This window comes from Chelonia mydas, chromosome 1 (assembly GCF_015237465.2).
Source record: "Chelonia mydas isolate rCheMyd1 chromosome 1, rCheMyd1.pri.v2, whole genome shotgun sequence".
Classification (NCBI taxonomy): Eukaryota; Metazoa; Chordata; order Testudines; family Cheloniidae; genus Chelonia; species Chelonia mydas.
Window position 1 is genome coordinate 200,432,853 of NC_057849.1, and position 16,749 is coordinate 200,449,601.

The 16,749-nt window shown below is 46.2% G+C and overlaps 1 protein-coding gene across 4 annotated transcripts in view; it reads left to right on the forward strand.

The window, feature by feature from the left end:
- The first annotated feature begins 850 nt into the window (after positions 1 to 850).
- The window catches only part of TMEM39A (transmembrane protein 39A), a 30,642-nt gene continuing 14,743 nt past the window's right edge, over positions 851 to 16,749 (forward strand). Inside the window, exons 1-3 of one of the 4 annotated variants that reach the window (XM_037909294.2) lie at positions 851 to 1,291; positions 7,323 to 7,554; positions 8,307 to 8,473. The gene's annotated coding sequence lies outside the window, so the exon portion shown is untranslated. Of the gene's footprint in view, positions 1,292 to 7,322; positions 7,555 to 8,306; positions 8,474 to 11,671; positions 11,691 to 16,749 lie in introns of those variants that run through there. The other 3 variants (XM_037909299.2, XM_037909287.2, XM_043538708.1) reach the window with 3 other exon arrangements.

Sequence of the window (16,749 nt, forward strand, 5' to 3'; positions counted from 1 at the left end):
AAGTGCAACCAGCCAGGTGAGAGTGAGGCCACACTAGGCAGCAGCAGCTCGGTCCGGTTTTAATGTTGCCAGCTCTCACAACGATATCGTCATTGTCAGGATAATTGGTGTATTTCTTAAAGCTCCATCTGCCGGAGTCACAGAATCACACAAGAATCTCATCTTTCATTTAAAAACAAGTATCTAGCTTTCATGGCTGCAGAGAGAAGCTTGAAAACCGTGAACCGAACACACCCTGAAGGCTCCAAACCCAGCAGGCAAAGAGAAGGAACCCAGCCTAGATTCTTGTTTTTAAATCTCATGATTTGTAAGCCAGTCTCAGAAGGCACTACGGGGCCTGGTGCTTGAGCTGAGTGCTTGGCCTTGGCAATACTGGGGGATTTTCGTAGATCCTGAAAGCCAGTCCTGGGTGGGTGGCTGTAGAGGGCCGGGGCAGCGACTGAAGAACACAAAGTTTGTTTGTTTGTTTGTTTAAAAATCAGTGTCTGGCTTTCAGTTCCTAGAGATCAGCTGCCTTTGGGAGGCTCTTCACAAGGAGGAGGGCTGGGAAACTGCCTCTTCCCAAGTGACAGCTGAGCTCCTGCTGTAGCTTTCCCAGTGTGGGGGAGGCAGGGGAGGGACAGAGCGGACACCAAAGGCCAGTCCTGTGTGCCTAAGGGAGGGAATCGTGGGGGGGACGCCCCACAGCAGGCTTTGCCACCACCAACATGGCTCCTCTCCCTGGCCGCCGCCCCTTTCCCTTCCTGGGCCGGCGGCTGCTGCTGCTGTCGCCCTGTGATGAGAGCATCAGCCCTCACTGCCACGTCTCTCCTGGGGAGCAGCCGCCGCCGCCGCTGCTGCTGAGGGGGGGAAAAGGGAGCGGGCGAGAGCGGGGAAAGGTGGAGAGAGGAGGAGTGTGGGGGGGCTGGGCTAGGTTCTCCCGCCCCCTCCCTCCCCACTGCTCCCCCCCCGGGGAGCTGCTGAACCCCCACCCCCTGCAGCTTGGCCCTGCTGGGCAGGTGGCTGCACCCGCCCGTTTGGCCCTGGTGGGTGCTGGCAGGGTGGGTGGGCGCTAGGCGAGTCCCCCCGCGGGGTGGGGAGCCGGAGCCAGGCTGCCCGCCCGTGCCACCCGGGCACCACGCTGCCCGCTGCTGCCAGGGCTGGGGAGGGACCCCGGGCTCTGCAGCGGCAGCTGCTGGTGTTGGGGGAGGGGGCTGGAGTGTGGCTCTTTGTTGCTGCTTGTGTGAAGGGGACCCTCCTCCTGGCTGATGTCTGAGCTGCACCACTACCTCCTCCATCTGCACTTCGATGTGTGAGTACCGGCTCCTGCGCCTTCTCCAGCCCCTGGGGCCCTCTTCTCCCCCCCCCCCCCCCAACACACTGTGAGCCCCATCTCTCTCACCTCCACCCTAAGGCCCTGGCTCCCTTTTCCCGCCCCCTTTTCCGCCATGGCTCTGTCAAGGCAACTTTTGTTCCTTTAATCACGAATTGCTGGGAGTTTGAAATGCATTAAACAGCGAGTTGGGGGAGGGGAGGGTTGGTTTTAGTGCATCTTTAGGGCTTCTACCTGGGGCTTTCCTCCCCATTAATGGGGTGCTTGTGGCTCTGGGAGGGTTTCTACAAACCCAAACTGGGAATGTGTGAAGATCCTGCACGCTTATCTCAGGGAGTTACTCTTTAGATGCCTGTGGGCTGCAGGGTGTGTGGGGAAAATTACTGCCCCAGAGGAAAGGCTGCTACTTCTGAGGGGGACCAGTAATTCTAATGTTGCCTCTCTTTCTGGCCCAAGTACTCATTGTCTAAAAGAAGCCTTGAAATGCACGGTTGCAGCAGGGCTGATGAGATTTTTTTAAACTTTATTTCAGCAGCTCTTCTAGAGATAGGCTTAAGTTGCAAAATTGAGCTCCAGCTCTGGATTTCAGACACCTCGGGGATAGCGGGGTGCTTGGAAAAGAGATGAGAGATGTGCTGTTTGCAAAGTTAGTGTTTGGATTTTAAACACCACAAAGTTCATATGGGCTCATGTTTAGGTTTGGTGTTTTTTGTTTTTTTAGAACACTACCCAGCATTTTAAATGATCAAGGAAAATATGACAAATTGGGTAGGACATGGGATATGTAGAACTGATCACAGCCACATATCATAAATGTTGAAACGTAATTAATCAAAGCCCATATAGCCTTTGCTAAGACCCCATTTTCCAGAAGGTGGGAAGTGTGCAGTGCAATTCCCTGTACTCCTAAAAAAGCCATGTATTGATTATCCTCCATTACGTGGAATGGCAGTCGAGATGATGACTCTGTTTATTATAGGAGGCTGCATGCTAACTATTCTGGGGTCCCTTTAACAATGAATATTCAACTGAAACAGGGATAGCTTTGTTTCCAATGTATGATAGCTCTTGTGCATGATTTTTGGATGTGAACAGCAGGCCCCTCATATCGCTTCCATCTGTGGTGACTATACATGAATGAATGAGATGTCCGTACTCCAAAGTGGTGGATTGTGAAGTTTTAAGAGAGAAGGCCTCATCTTAGCTGCCAACCCAGAAGACTGTGTATCTGCTGCCATCAGGAATTTTTGGATAGGGAAACTGATGTACAGAGATGGGAAAGGGCACCTCCAAGATCACACAGCATGTCAGTGGCAGAACAGGAAATAGAAGCCAAGCCCCTTACTCCCCATTCAGGTCCCCCTAAAATTCTTAATGTTTATGTCCATTCAGGTTGCTCTGTTGGTGCCTCTTACTCCCCACTCTAGGACATTTCTTTGAGTACTTGTGACACCTTAGAGACTAACCAATTTATTTGAGCATAAGCTTTAGTGAGCATCCGATGAAGTGAGCTGTAGCTCACGAAAGCTTATGCTCAGATAAATTGGTTAGTCTCTAAGGTGCCACAAGTACTCCTTTTCTTTTTGCGAATACAGACTAACATGGCTGCTACTCTGAAACATTTCTTTGAGTGTTACTCTAAAACACATCTTCACGCAAAGCACCATACTGTCCGGCCCTATCAATACCCAGTGGGTAAAATCCTGACCCTACTGACGTCAATGGGGTTTTGCCATTGACTTTTTTGAACCCAGGATTTTACCCAGTACTTCTAGGCCCTGATCATACTGGGATTCTCTAGGATGTGGACATTTCTGCTCGCATCTTGTTCTCAAGCAGCTGTCAATTTTCATTTTGCAGCCCAAACCAGCATATAGGATGGGAGTGCTGCCTGTTGTTGAGAGCTGGAGACTAGGGGTCAGCACTGCTGGTTTTTATTCTTTGCTCTGACACTGACTTAGTAGGTACGCTTACGAAAACCAACTGGGTAGAACTTTTTAATAGTGGCTAGCAACATTGGGTGCTTAATTTGAGGCACTTTGGGAGGGATCCACAAAGTACTTATGTGCCTAAGTCCCAGTTTTGGCTCCACTGCGATCTACAAAACTGCTGATGAACTCTGTAGGCGCCTAAACTTGCTCGGTGCCTACATTTTCTGGGGAAAAGTTCCCTAGGAGCGTGTTTCTGCCTCTGGGCATGTGCATTGGTGCCTCTCTCTCTAGGTGTCCAGGTGCCTATCTCCTGCCTAAACACCCAAGTGTTTCATAAACCAGGAGAATACAGGCATTCAGCTGCCTAAGTTGCTTGTGGGACCCAATCTAGCAGGCATGCTCAGAGGCCACCTGGCGGATCGGGGCCCATTTAAAAACAGTCTGGAGGAGGTGGTGGCACTGCTGTCCTCCTTTTAGCCCAGTGCTTAGAGCACTTGCTCAGGATATGGGGAACTCAGGTTCAATTCCCATCTCTCTGCTAGAGGGGGAGAAAGGATTTGAAATGGGGTCTCCCTCATCTCAGGAGAGATGCTCTGGGATATTCTGGTATGGGGCTCCCTTAATCTCTCCTTTTGAAGCTGTTCCACTGCAGATAAATAATGAAAGAGTGATTGGAGACACGGGGTCTTCCGTCTCCCACATGGGTGCTCTAACCACTGGACTGCTGAGCCATTCTCTCTTTCTCTGGGCCAATGACTACAGAAATCTGTCACTGCCTGGGCCAATGAGTGACTCTTCCAGCCAGAGAGAGAGGGGAGAATGACTCTGCAGTCCAGTGGTTAGGGCATCCATCTGGGAGGTGCCTATCTCAGAAAGGGGCAGGCTTACCACACACCCCTATCATCAGCCTCTCCCAATTAGGTAGTTTAGGCAGCTGAGCACCTAGCGTCCTGCTTTTGTGGATCCCTGCTTTTGTGTGGCACGTCTGTCTCCACAGTCACGGTGTAGGGAGCCTGGGTGCTTAGCTTGGCTTTGTGGATCTGACTGTTGTTCCTTTGATTTTCTTGGTGCTTAAAAGTTAGGCACCATGACACTCAGTGTTGCAATGCCCAAGTCCCTTCATGGATGCTGGCCTTGGGGCCTAATTTTTTTAGAAAGGCTGAGCCACCACAGTTCTGACTGTGTTCAGCTGGTGTTGCAGATGCCCAGTGCTTTTTTGAAAACAAGGTCCAAATTGTCTCAAGTTGAGCACCTAAAATTGATAATTTTGCAAATTTGGGCCTGACCTTCTCTGTGGCTCAGTTTTCCCATCTGTAAAAAGGGGATCATTTTTACCTTCCTACTTGAGCAGGGGTTTTGTGAGGGTAAATTAGTTCTTGTAAAGCATCTTGAGTTCTTTAGATTAATAGCACTTGCAAGCTATCACTTTTCTAGTGATACTGATGGGATCCTGCTGTAGCTTAGGTTGCAATGTAGTTTCAGTGTAGATGGGACCAGGGTTGGGCATTTGATGGTTCCAAAAATAATTGGCCAATTGACTGGTCAAATATTGTCAAATAATGTCAGATATAGACGAATATTGTAAAGCTCTAATTTATTAGAATAGTAACAACACTAACAAAACAAGTAAGACTTTATGGTCTCAAATAGGCTTAGTCTTAAATAGATACTTATGTGTAATTTCAAAAACCAAGTTACTTACCTGAGTTGTTTTAACTCAGAGAAATGCAAAACACAGTGAAATGAAGTTATAAAAAATGAAGGAATAATTATTATTACATTTTTTAGCAATATTAGGCTAGCATTTAAATGTGAACGTTACTCAAGATTGAATAGTTACAAAAGAAAAAATTGAAAATAAATAAAACAAACACAGAGCAACTATAAAAGGAGAAAAAATCATTTTTAAATCCACTTTTTCTAGGTAGGCGATAGGCATTCAAGTAGTTTAATGGCTGTGCTTCTTTCTCTTTGTGCTGGGGGAAAAGGTTTAATGACCATGAACCCTCTTCTCCCTCCCCTAGTCCCTTCTGAATGAATTTCTGTATGATTGTCTAGTCAGTTTAGATTGTAATCTCTTGGGGCAGGGACTCTGTGTCTTATTTAATGTGCGTTGTAAATTGCCATGTACGTTGATGTCCTGTTTACGCATAAGGGTATGGATACATACAGTATTGTTTCTAGAAGATTCTAGCCTATCAAGAGGCTCAACTTTTAATTAAAAAGAAAAGGAGGACTTGTGGCACCTTAGAGACTAACACATTTATTTGAGCATAAGCTTCACGAAAGCTTATGCTCAGATAAATGTGTTAGTCTCTAAGGTGCCACAAGTCCTCCTTTTTCTTTTTGCGGATACAGACTGACACGGCCGCTACTTTGAAACTTTTAATTAGTTTGCCCTTTTCCCCCAACAGGTGGCATTAGCATGTAGTAAAGTAAGTGATCAGGGCTTTTAAGTAGGGTTGCTAATAGATGGCAATAAAAAAGGTAGGTTGGGCCTACATCAGGGCATTCTTGCTGGAATATTTGGTGGTGGTTAAATAAGAAGTCAATTGACTGGTCAGTTGATCAGCTTGCCAGCCTAGACTGGGCGTTAGGAGGGAAATGTTTGCACTGGTGTAATGACATTGGTATACTGGTATAAATTACTCTAATGCATTGTTTTCTTACTCCTGTGTTTTTTGTGGGAACTTTTGGACTGAACTTCTTGGAAGATTTTATGTTTTTTAATAAAGTTTGAGCAAAATCCCATCCGGTGTTTTGGATTTAGGAGAGGGTAAAAACAAATCACTTGTGTGTGGGTGTGTAAAACTCAAAACAGATGAACTTTGACCTATGATCTGTAATATGCCCCACTGAAATTTCAAACTTCCCCTAAACACTGGACTCCAGAGTCATTCCCATGTGTGCACTCTCTGGCCCAATGGCTATTCCACTGTGGAGAAATACTTAAATAGTCATTGGACTAGACAGAGAGAAAATGGGAATGAGTCTGTAGTCCAGTGGTTAGGACACCAAGGTGGAAGACTCTGGGTCCAGTGTCCCTGCTCCACTCCTTCTTTCATTATTTATCCAGAGTACACCAGCTTCAACAGGAGAGATTGAGGGAGCCTCAGATCAGACTGTCTCGGATCCCAGTGGTTAGAGCACTCTCCTAGGATTTGAAGATGAGTCTTTCCCATCTCTTCTCCCCTGCTGGCAGAGAGGGGAGAATTGTTCCTGGGTCTTTGATATCCTAGGCAAGTGCTGTAGTGATGGACTAAAAGTTATAAGGTGGTTGCTGCCATCGCCTCCTCCCGGATTGCATCCCACATGTAACCTAGATGGCCAAATGCTTGTCTTCCCCTGATTTGTGAATCGCTCTGGAGCTTAGGTGGGGGACAGGCGTCCAGACACCTTGAGGGAGGCAGCAGTGTGCCTGCCCAGAGGCAGGCAGGAACATAGATACTGAGGGAAATGTTGCGCTGAAAAACGTAGATGCCGAGTGAGTTTATGCAGAGCGTTCAGCAGCAGTTTTGTGGATCATAGTATAGCCAAAATTAGGATGTAGGCACCCAACCCCCAGACATAAGCACCTAAGTACCTTGTGGTCCCACGTTCTATGCCCAGAAATCAGGACAATCTGAAAACTAAGATCGCTCTGGCAGTGTTAAATCAGCCAGCATTACTGTTGTGTATATATGGCCTAAGCTCAGTTTAGGCATCTAAGTGCACACTAAGGGACCGAAATAAATGTAGCCTGGTATTCAAAGGAGCCAGATACTATGAGAAGCTGGGGGAGCTCAGCTCTTCTGGAAATCAAGGCACTTTTACTCAAGTCCCTAAATGCAGATTAAGGTGCAAGAACCCAAATTTTAAAATTTTGGCCAGTTCCCATCCCACTCCCTCTTTCCCTTGTTAAATGTGAACCTTAATGTTACGGAATTAGTGCAGACTATTGATATATAGCAGGGCTGAGTTAAGGTTGCAGGAACTACTTGAATGCTTGGAATTGGACTTTTTATTCCCTGATCTTGCAACTTTAAGTCTGCAGTAATTTTTTTTTTCTTCATTGTACTTGAATATATTTCTTTTCACAGGCCCGAGTCCTGCAGCCGTGTTCTGTTCTGTGACAAAGAGGCTGCAAAGCCAACTTAGCTGGCTCCAGCGAAATACCTCTGGACAGTAGCTCTGGGTTCCCCTTCCTGCACAGTCCATAGGTGTGGCTTGAAGGATAGCTGGAATGCTGTGTGCTCTGGTCACTCTGGGCTGCAGAGCAGCCCACTGAGAGCTGCCTTATACTATAGCAGATTCAGCGCCATCTATGTTTTTGTAAAGTGTCTAGCACATTTGGGGCCCTACTGTAATATCTATAAAGATTAAATAATATGCCCCATTGTCCCCAGGCAAATAGAGATTAGTATTTTTTTTTAAGGGGATACCATTATATTTTTTTTAAAAGTGAATAGAAAACTCTGTTCGTAGTACTCTAAAATTCTTTTACTTTTAGTAAGCTGAGTGTTGTTGTTTACCTAGCACTATAAACTGCTTAGTGCTTAACAGAGAAAGACAAGACAGGGATCAAATTCTGCTCTCAGTTACAGCAGAAGTTTGAGCCCCTCAAACCCAACCCATCTCCACATTGGCCGTGTGTGGTGAGCCTTGTCTCCACACGTCTCTGTGTCTCTCCCTACTTTCTTCTAGCTCTTCACAAAGCACTGGTACCGTGGCCTTCTGAGCTACTTTCATGATGAGCATAGGACTTCCAGAGCATGATTGGGGAACTTGTACAATTTCATGCTGACCTCCATAGTTTTAACTTGCTCAGAGAGCTCCCACAGGCTAAGGGGGGGAGGGGGGGTGATGATGCCACGTTTAGCAGCCTTCCCCCCGATTAGTCTCCTTGGAGAACTTACTCAACCCCCAGCACTGGCTTTTCTGAACAATACTCCCCACCACCAGATCTGTTGCTCTATGCTCCCCTCTTGGGGTGGGAGTGGGGGAGCATTTTCCTCCCCCCCCCCCCCCCCCCCCCAAACATTTTACAGTGTGAAACTTTTTAACAGGTGCATTTTTTTTAATAGATGAATCTTCAATCATTTGACTTGACAAAATCATTCATTAGACATCACAATGCCTCATGAAAGGTTTCCTGACATCTTTAATGGGGCATGTGCATTCTACTAAGTCGTTTCCAGCCCTGTTTGACTTTTTGGACTGAACATTTTGCAAGTGGAAGCAGAGACTTCTGGTGAGAAGTAGACAGTATGCATTATGCAACCTGGCTTGTAACAGCCAGGCAGGCTGGTGGACTGGTACAATACATGCTGCTGCTGCTGCATAACCCGTGTGCCTGTGGGGGCAGGTTCAGAATTGTTGATTTAAAACAGAAATGTCAATGGACCTCATGGTCTGGAAACATCTTTAAAGGAGCATGCAGGTAAATTCGGTAGGCCAAATCAGTCCCTGGGTATAACTAACCACTTCAGTGGAGTTACCCTGAGAATGAATCCTCTTGGCCTGTTGTTTTTTTCTTGGGTGAGACACCCCCCCTTCCCGCCACATGATTTTTGTAGGGTCCTGAATGCTTACTTCCACTAAAGTCAATGAGAGTTGAAGGCACTTGCACCTGGCAGGAGGCATTCATAACCTTACGGGACAAGGTGATTAGTTATAGTTCTTACATAGTTAAATATTTGCTATCTAGATCCCACAGAATGTGTGCATATGTGTGTGTGTGTGTGTGTGTATATATATATATATATATATATATATATATATATATATATATATATATATATATATATATATATATAAGCAATGTATATCTGAGCAACGGCATGCGTGACTGTGTATATACAGGCTCTCTGACACAAATTAAATGTTTAGAACAGTTTTTAAAAATACCTGTCACAATTTCACTGTCTCCATAAGTGTGAATGGACAGTCGCCAGAAGTTGCCATTGGATTGATAGTCTCCAGCATGAATTTTAGCCTAATGGCATGGAATAGGATTTGGAGAATTCATCTCTCATTTGATTGCACAAGAAAGCAGGGACATTCAAAGTTGCTGCAAGATAAATTCTGATTTTTTAGATATGTTACAGGTAAATTTAACATCACACACAGACACACACACTAGAATTTGAAACAGCTTTGAAAGTCTCCAGCTTTCTGATTGGAATGGAATCCCTCAAGTCCTACTGCATGTCATCAAACAGCAAAGGGGGCAGCTTTCTCATCTGATTTGTAATTATTCTTTATCCTATTTTGAGCATATTAAAAAAAATCCTAGTGATTTCTGCTTTGTAATTTGTGTTGTACTGATTGAATTACCTTAAAAATTCTAGTTGGTAAACAGGCATGGACAGGAGAAATGCCTCTTTTGTTTGTTTAAGAAAATCTTGTAAAAACAATTAGCAGTTACAGTAAAAGCTTTTATATCCGGCATGCTGGGGAAATGGGGGGTACCAGTAAGTGAAGAATGCCGGTTAACTAAGAGGGAGGGAGTTTGCAGGAGGGGGCTCGGGGTTAGGGATGGATTTTGGGGTGCCGATCTGGGGGGGGGCATTCACCTCGGGTGGCTCCCATAAGCGGCCACCTGTCCCTGCTGTTCCTTGGTGGAGGCACGGCAGGCGGCTCTGTGTGCTGCCCTGACCCTGCCCTGAGCGCTGGCTCTGCAGCTCCCATTAGCCGGGAACTGTGGCCAATGGGAGCTGCAGGGGCATCGCCTGGGGGCGGAAGCAGTGTGCAGAGCCGTCTGCCGCGCCTCCGCCTAAGAGTAGCCGGAGCAGGTTGTCGCTTGCGGCAAGCCGCCCAAGGTGAGCACCCCCCAGATCTGGCACCCCAAAACCCATCCTGTGCCTCAACTCCCTTCTCTGAGTCCCCTCCTGCACCCAAATTCCCTCCCAGAGCCCGCACTGCAGCCCCACACCCCCTCCTGCACTCTGAACCCCTTGTGGCCATTCCTCTGCCTAGGAGCAGCAGGGACATGTTGCTGCTTCTGGGGAGCCAGGTAGGGAGCCTGCTAGCCCCGCACCAACCAGTCTATAAACCAGACTTTCCATGAAGATTAGACATGCTGGTTTATGGAGCTTTCCAGTTGGTACAGGGCCTGATAACACAGCTTTTACTGTATATAGTGCTGTACAAACATTAACTACCGCCCTGCAAGGCAAAAAATAATCCCTGTTTTACAGATGAGGATATTCAAGCCCAGAGTGTTGAAGTGACTTGGTCTAGGTATCACAGCAAGTCAGTGGAAGAGCTAGAACACAGGGAGTTCCTGGCTACCAGTCCTGTATGTGGGCCAGTAGGCCATGTGTCTTTTGTGTGAGAGGCTGGGTGGGAATATATGGGGCTTCTCAGAGTTTGTAGTAAACCTTGAATTTTTCAGTAGTTAACTTGGCCATAAAAAAATGGCCACTGACTGAAATTAGCACACAGGATCCTAGGTCAGAATCTTTTGTCATGGCTTTAAAAATAACGTTTTTTCCCCCTCCACTCACATAATGCACAATATTTAAATTCTCAGTGCTCCTAGCTGAAATTTCCTTCCCCGTTGTCATGCAGTGGGCAGTCAACCAGAGGGCTGCATGTCTGCTCTTCAGTGGTGGGTGAGTTTCAGTGGTACTGTGTATACGTACAGTTGCTTGCTAAAGTCTGTAGAATGAAGACAATTCAAGGATTGTGTGTTTATATACACATACAGCGGCAATCAATTGTCTCATATGCACTCTGCCTGCTAATCCATCTTCTCTGGGATTTATTCTAACAGTCCAACCTCTGAGTTTCTTCAGAAATGCCATTTATAAAGCTGGTTTTTTTTGTTTTGTTTTTTAAATTTCCCCCAAAATTATTCTACATTGAGGCCTGGGGTGGGTGACATTCAACTCTGGACTAGTGGCACATTTGAGGTCTAAGATCTCATAACTCATCAGGTGTAGAAGCAGTTGTTTTATATCAGTGAGATGAACAGGGGATTACTCATTCCTATTAGTGTATAAGGCTTTTGTTTCTAGCCGTGGTAGGATGTGAGAGATCAGACCTTATAACTATGTCATTATTATGTATAGAAATGCTATTTTGGGTATCAAATTGAAACTGTTTCCAGCTCTCGGATGACAACGCCAAGTGGCTTTTGGGTAACATTCTTAGTTTAGTAATTCCTGTCAGCTTCTTTATTTTAAATCTCACATGCTGGATGAGACTTGAGCTTTGCTGTCCCCATCTCTTTATGATTGAGAAATGTAGGAATTGTAAGACCAAAATAGACCAATGATCCAACTTGTCAGAACTCTTGTTCTAGAACAGACCAGCTCTGCAGTTCTTTCTCCTTATCTTACCAGAACAAACCAATGGTGTCTGTAGTCCAGTATCCTGCCTTTGACAGATACTAATGCCATATTATAAAGGAGGCTGAAGAAACCCACTGTGCCGCTGGGTAATTGTGTAACCCTGTATTCTGGGTGAGAAATTTCTTCCTGACGGTTGGCTGTTGATCAGTTTACACCCTGAGGCATGAAGACTGATGGCTCCTGTAATTTTTTCCGTCCTTGCTAGCATAACTACAAATGTCCTCATTCATGCAATTATTTAATCCTTCATTACAATTTTATGAAGCTGTTTGCTTCAACAGCATCCTGCAGCAGTGAGTGCCACAGGATAATTATATGCTGCTGAAGTATTTTCTCTTACCGCTTTTAAAGTTTTGCTTTGTTTTTCTATTAAGGGAAGGTTTCAGAGTAACAGCCGTGTTAGTCTGTATTCGCAAAAGGAAAAGGAGTACTTGTGGCACCTTAGAGAATTGGTTAGTCTCTAAGGTGCTACAAGTACTCCTTTTCTTTTTATTAAGGGAAGGGTTCAGTAAGAGTGCCAGACTGCCCCCTCCCACCCACCCACATTTTCCCCTCTACCTTAAAGATGGCCAGGTGCCATCCCCACCTCTGAAAGTCTCTTCTTCACACCCCTCCATTAAGGTGGTCTGAGGGAATGGCTGAGGGGTATAAAAATGAGGTTTGTATAGATGTGTCCCAAACTTGCAGCGAGTATGCTCCATGAGTAGCTAAATTGAGCCCCATGCACTTTGCTGTGGGTAATTTTTTCAGGTGAGATTTTCACAGCCAAGCTCCTGTCTCGTGCATGGACATCGAGTGCCGTGGAAGTTTTAAAGAGCAGGTGTTTGTCCCGTTGTCTTTGACCAATACTTTCCCCACCAGTGCCCTTCTTGCCAGCTGTTTTCCTCCTCAGAGATGGATGCGTTTCAGTGGTACTGTGCAGCGTGGATAAAAATCAATGATTTTTTTTAAAAAATCAAAAAAATCTGTTTTATTTTTTAATTAAATCGGATTTTTTTGATGATTTTTTTTCCTCCAAAAGCATTTCATCTAAAGATAGTTTTAATTAAGATACATTATAGCTCAAAGATATCTCATCATGGAATAGGGATTATAAATTCTAGATCTGTAGTATGAGACAATATATTCATGTAGTGTTTAAGAAAAGTTTTGTAAATGAGTTCCAATAATTCATGGATTAGGGACCCAATCTTACGGAGTTCCAGGGGCTTCTGTATAGATTATTTAGGTTAATCTTTCTATCTATCGAATGGGACTCACTGCTAAGTCTAGAAGATACGATCAGAGATGCTTAGTTTTGCAGTTCTCAGACTGTGGATTTGTGTCCCCAGAGATAACATGCTTATTAACAGCAAAATAAATAAATAATATATAGAGGTGAGAAATAACAGACATCAACTCTATTGTCCCTCTGCAAATTTGTGTACACAGTCGGTCCCTTACCTCCCTCTAAAGTGCAAAGTTTCAAAAAGTTCAATGAATAGAAGATTGTTGGGGGCGGAATAGATCTGGAGAAGAAGAGGAGGTCTGGAGATAAATGTGAGAAGGGAGGGACAGGCAGTAGAAACAAAAGTGAAACTGTTCGAGCAGCATAGTCCAGAAGTCTTGAGGTCTTTCTGAATGTAGCCTTCATTGATTTGAAATCTACCATACCAGATGTGGGCAAACTACGGCCCGCGGGCCAGATCCGGCCTGCGGGACCGTCCTGCCTGGCCCCTGAGCTCCTGGCCTGGGAGGCTAGCCCCCGGCCCCTCCCACACTGTCTCCCCACCCCCGCAGCCACGCCGCTGTGCAGCGCAGCGCTCTGGGCGGCGGGGCTGCAGAGCCTGGCCTGACCGGGTGCTTTGTGCTGTGCGGCTGCCTGTCCTGGTGCAGCCGCCCTGCCAGCCACCGGTGCTCCAGGCAGCACGGTAAGGGGGCAGGGAGCAGAGGGGGTTGGATAGAGGGCAGGGGGGTTCGGGAGGTGGGCAGGGGCTTGGATAGGGGTTAGGGCGATCAGAGGGAGGGGAGCGGGGGTTGAATGGGAGCAGGGGTCCTGGGGGAGGCAGTCAGGAAGGAGAGGCAGGGTTGGATGGGGCAGCGGCGGGCAGTTAGGGGCGGGGAGACTGGAGGCGGTCAGGGGACCGAGAGCAGGGGGGGTGGATGGGGCAGGAGTCCCGGGGGGGCCATCAGGGGGCGAGAAGTGGGGTGGTCGGATAGGGGTCGGGGGTCGGGCCATGCCTGGCTGTTTGGGGAGGCACAGCCTCCCCTAACTGGCCCTCCATACAATTTCAGAAACCCAGTGCGGCCCTCAGGCCAAAAAGTTTGCCTGCCCCCTGTACCATACCGTTCTCTCACTAGAAGGAAAAACCTATAATGGCAGCAGGCCATAAAGGAGACACAGCTTGGTCTCATCTATCTCTGAGTTGTGAAGAATATCTATTAAGGTTATAACAACCAACAAGAATGCACTTTTATGTAGAAATCCATGATTAAATCAAGTCTTCCCGATGTAAATCAAATCCACATATATACAGCAAATGAGGCATTGTCTGCCTTTCATTATTAATTTCTGCACTTTTCCCAGTTTTGGGTCACACACTGAGACTGGTTGATGGCTTCTTTCCGTTTGCCAGTATTGTGCTTTATGGTGGAACCCTGCATTAGTTGGCTTGTTACTTCTGAATTTAAATTTTAAAGGGGAGAGGAATTCTCAGTCACTGATTAAAAATGAATCCATTAGTACTGATCATGAGTCCCCTGACCCTGGATCTGGAACTGATTTGAAGCCTTAACTGTAAATTTGCTGGCTCAGTGGCTCTAGAGTCAGACCTTGACTATGCTTTATAATTTTTCTCTCTCTCTGGTGGTTTAATACTCTCTTTATCTGTTGCTTCCGAGTGTTCCATGCAGCGCGGGAACATGGAAAATGTGCTGACTTCAGAGGTCTGCTAACCAGTTATGCCTCCCTGAATGGGGGAGGGGTACAGGGTTCTGCTTCCAGGTGGCAGGTGTGCTCTTTTATTACCAGTGGGAGTTGCAAAGTTGTGTTTATTGCTGGGGGCCGTGCAAGCCAAATATTTAGTTTGCAGTCTGACAACCTGTCGGTTATTTCTGCATGAAAATGGGTTTGGAAAAATGAAAGTACAACCTCCGTTTTAGCTCTTGTGATGCTAGTCCAATGCTGTAGTACAAGTACCATCTCAATTTTAGCTACAACAAAGTGACAAGAGCGAGCGATGTTATTAATGGTGAGAACACAGGACTGGGAGGACTCTTACCTTCTGTTCCTAACTTTATTATGCTGGCCATGTCACCTGTCTTCTCTCTGTCTAAGCTTCTCCATCTGTAAACTGGGGACAAAGACCCTCTGGTTTCAGAGGGGGTGCAGAGGGTTTAAAGCAAGTCAGAAATTGACCCAAATGTCAGGGCTCGCTGCAGAAGTTTGTTGAAGAGAGAAAAGCATTTCTTTTTTTCAAGATGTATGTAATGTAACTTCACTGATCTTTTAGGCGTGGGATTAGGCTTGTGAGATGAATGGAAGTCTGGGATTAGATTGATGATTGGGGGAGCTATAGCCAAGGTTCTTAACATTATTTGTTTGATATTTGAGGAAAAAATTTAAATAGGGGAGGAAAAAGAAGAGACAGAAAGGAATGGAAGGATTGTATATTTGCACAGTAAAAGTCATGCCTCGACTTTTATTTGTTATACTCCCAAAAGCCAGAGGATTTTTCCTTGCTCTCCTCTGGGTAGGAAGCTACCTTAGTGGCTCTGTCTGCCCTATGCAAAACAGGCATTCCAAACAAACCATTGGTTTGGATACACTGAGCTTCTCTCACCTGTACAGCTACTCATGTCCCCTTGCAGCAGCTGTCCCAAGTGTTCTGCAGGTGGTGGCTGTACCATTCGGTTGCTGCACCTGGGATGAAGTCTGTCATTCAGACTTGGCTGAACGGATGTAGTCTTAAAAGGTCTCTTGCCCTGAGAATTGCAACTGCACTTGTTCAGCCAATCCTCTGAACCCCATCCCTGTGAATGCAGTGCCCCAAGTTTGGAAATTACACAAAAGCCCCTGCTCCCAGCAGCAGGGCAAGGCAATATGGGGTAGGTACTGGAAGGGTTCTAGAGTGCACGGATCCTGGTGTGGTTATAAGATGTGCTATGCCGCAGGAATAAATGAGGGGACCTGCCACATCATGTAGTTACCCCAAGCGAGGGAACTGTTGCAGGGACATCAGAAGTCCCCCTGGTCTTTCTCCTCTTCCTTCCTCAGTTGTCTCCAGTCTTCTCTCTGCTCATTCCTTTTCCTTGCTGCTTACCTCCCTTCCCCCACCTTCCAGCACTAATGGATTTGGACACTGGCAGTGGTTCTAGTTCTGGTGACTAGCATCGGGGGTACTGGAAATGCTGATAGGGTTCTGTCAGCTGTTGCTGGTAGCTCCTTTTGTGCTTACTGCTGGTACTGCTCTTCTCAGTGATTCCACTGGTACCACCTGTTGTGCATCCCTGTGGGAGACAGGGGGAAGGGGCATCAGGTCGGCAGTGCACAGCTTCACAGGCATGGCAGCACCCTGGTCGTCATCTCTGCTTAGCCAGAAAGCAGGGGCATCCAAGTGGAGAATCACACTCACCTGTGAGTTGTGTATGTACTGTAATGTACACATGCGCCTATAGGGCACAAGGAGATGGGGTGGAGACAGGAATGTCTATTTAGGGGCTTAGAGGAAGGATACATTTTCTGTGCATGTGATCATGGTGCAGGAGGATAACAGGTGGCCTGTGAGGGACAATATGGTGTCAAATCCAGGTACCTAACAGTTTCAGCAGAGAGAGCTGATGTCTGCCATTTTTGTTCACTTCTTATGACTGAGACTATATACATGAAGCACCCCTGACATGCAGCCACCTGTGGGGTAGAAGGTGGCCAGTCAGGGCACAGCAACAACAAAAATCAGGGGATCTTCACATCTTTTCAGAACTTCAAGTTCATGTCTCCCTTCTCACCAGCTAGCATAAACTGCACAATATTGAATCTATCTACCTTAGAAGGACAAAGGGTTGATTTGACTCCTACTGGGGTTTAAATCTGTGGCTGTAGAGAGTGCATGGATTTCAGGCATGAGGACTAGACAATCCCAAAGCCATTCTTTTTAGTAATTGTTTTTTAAGCAACATTACAAGATAATTA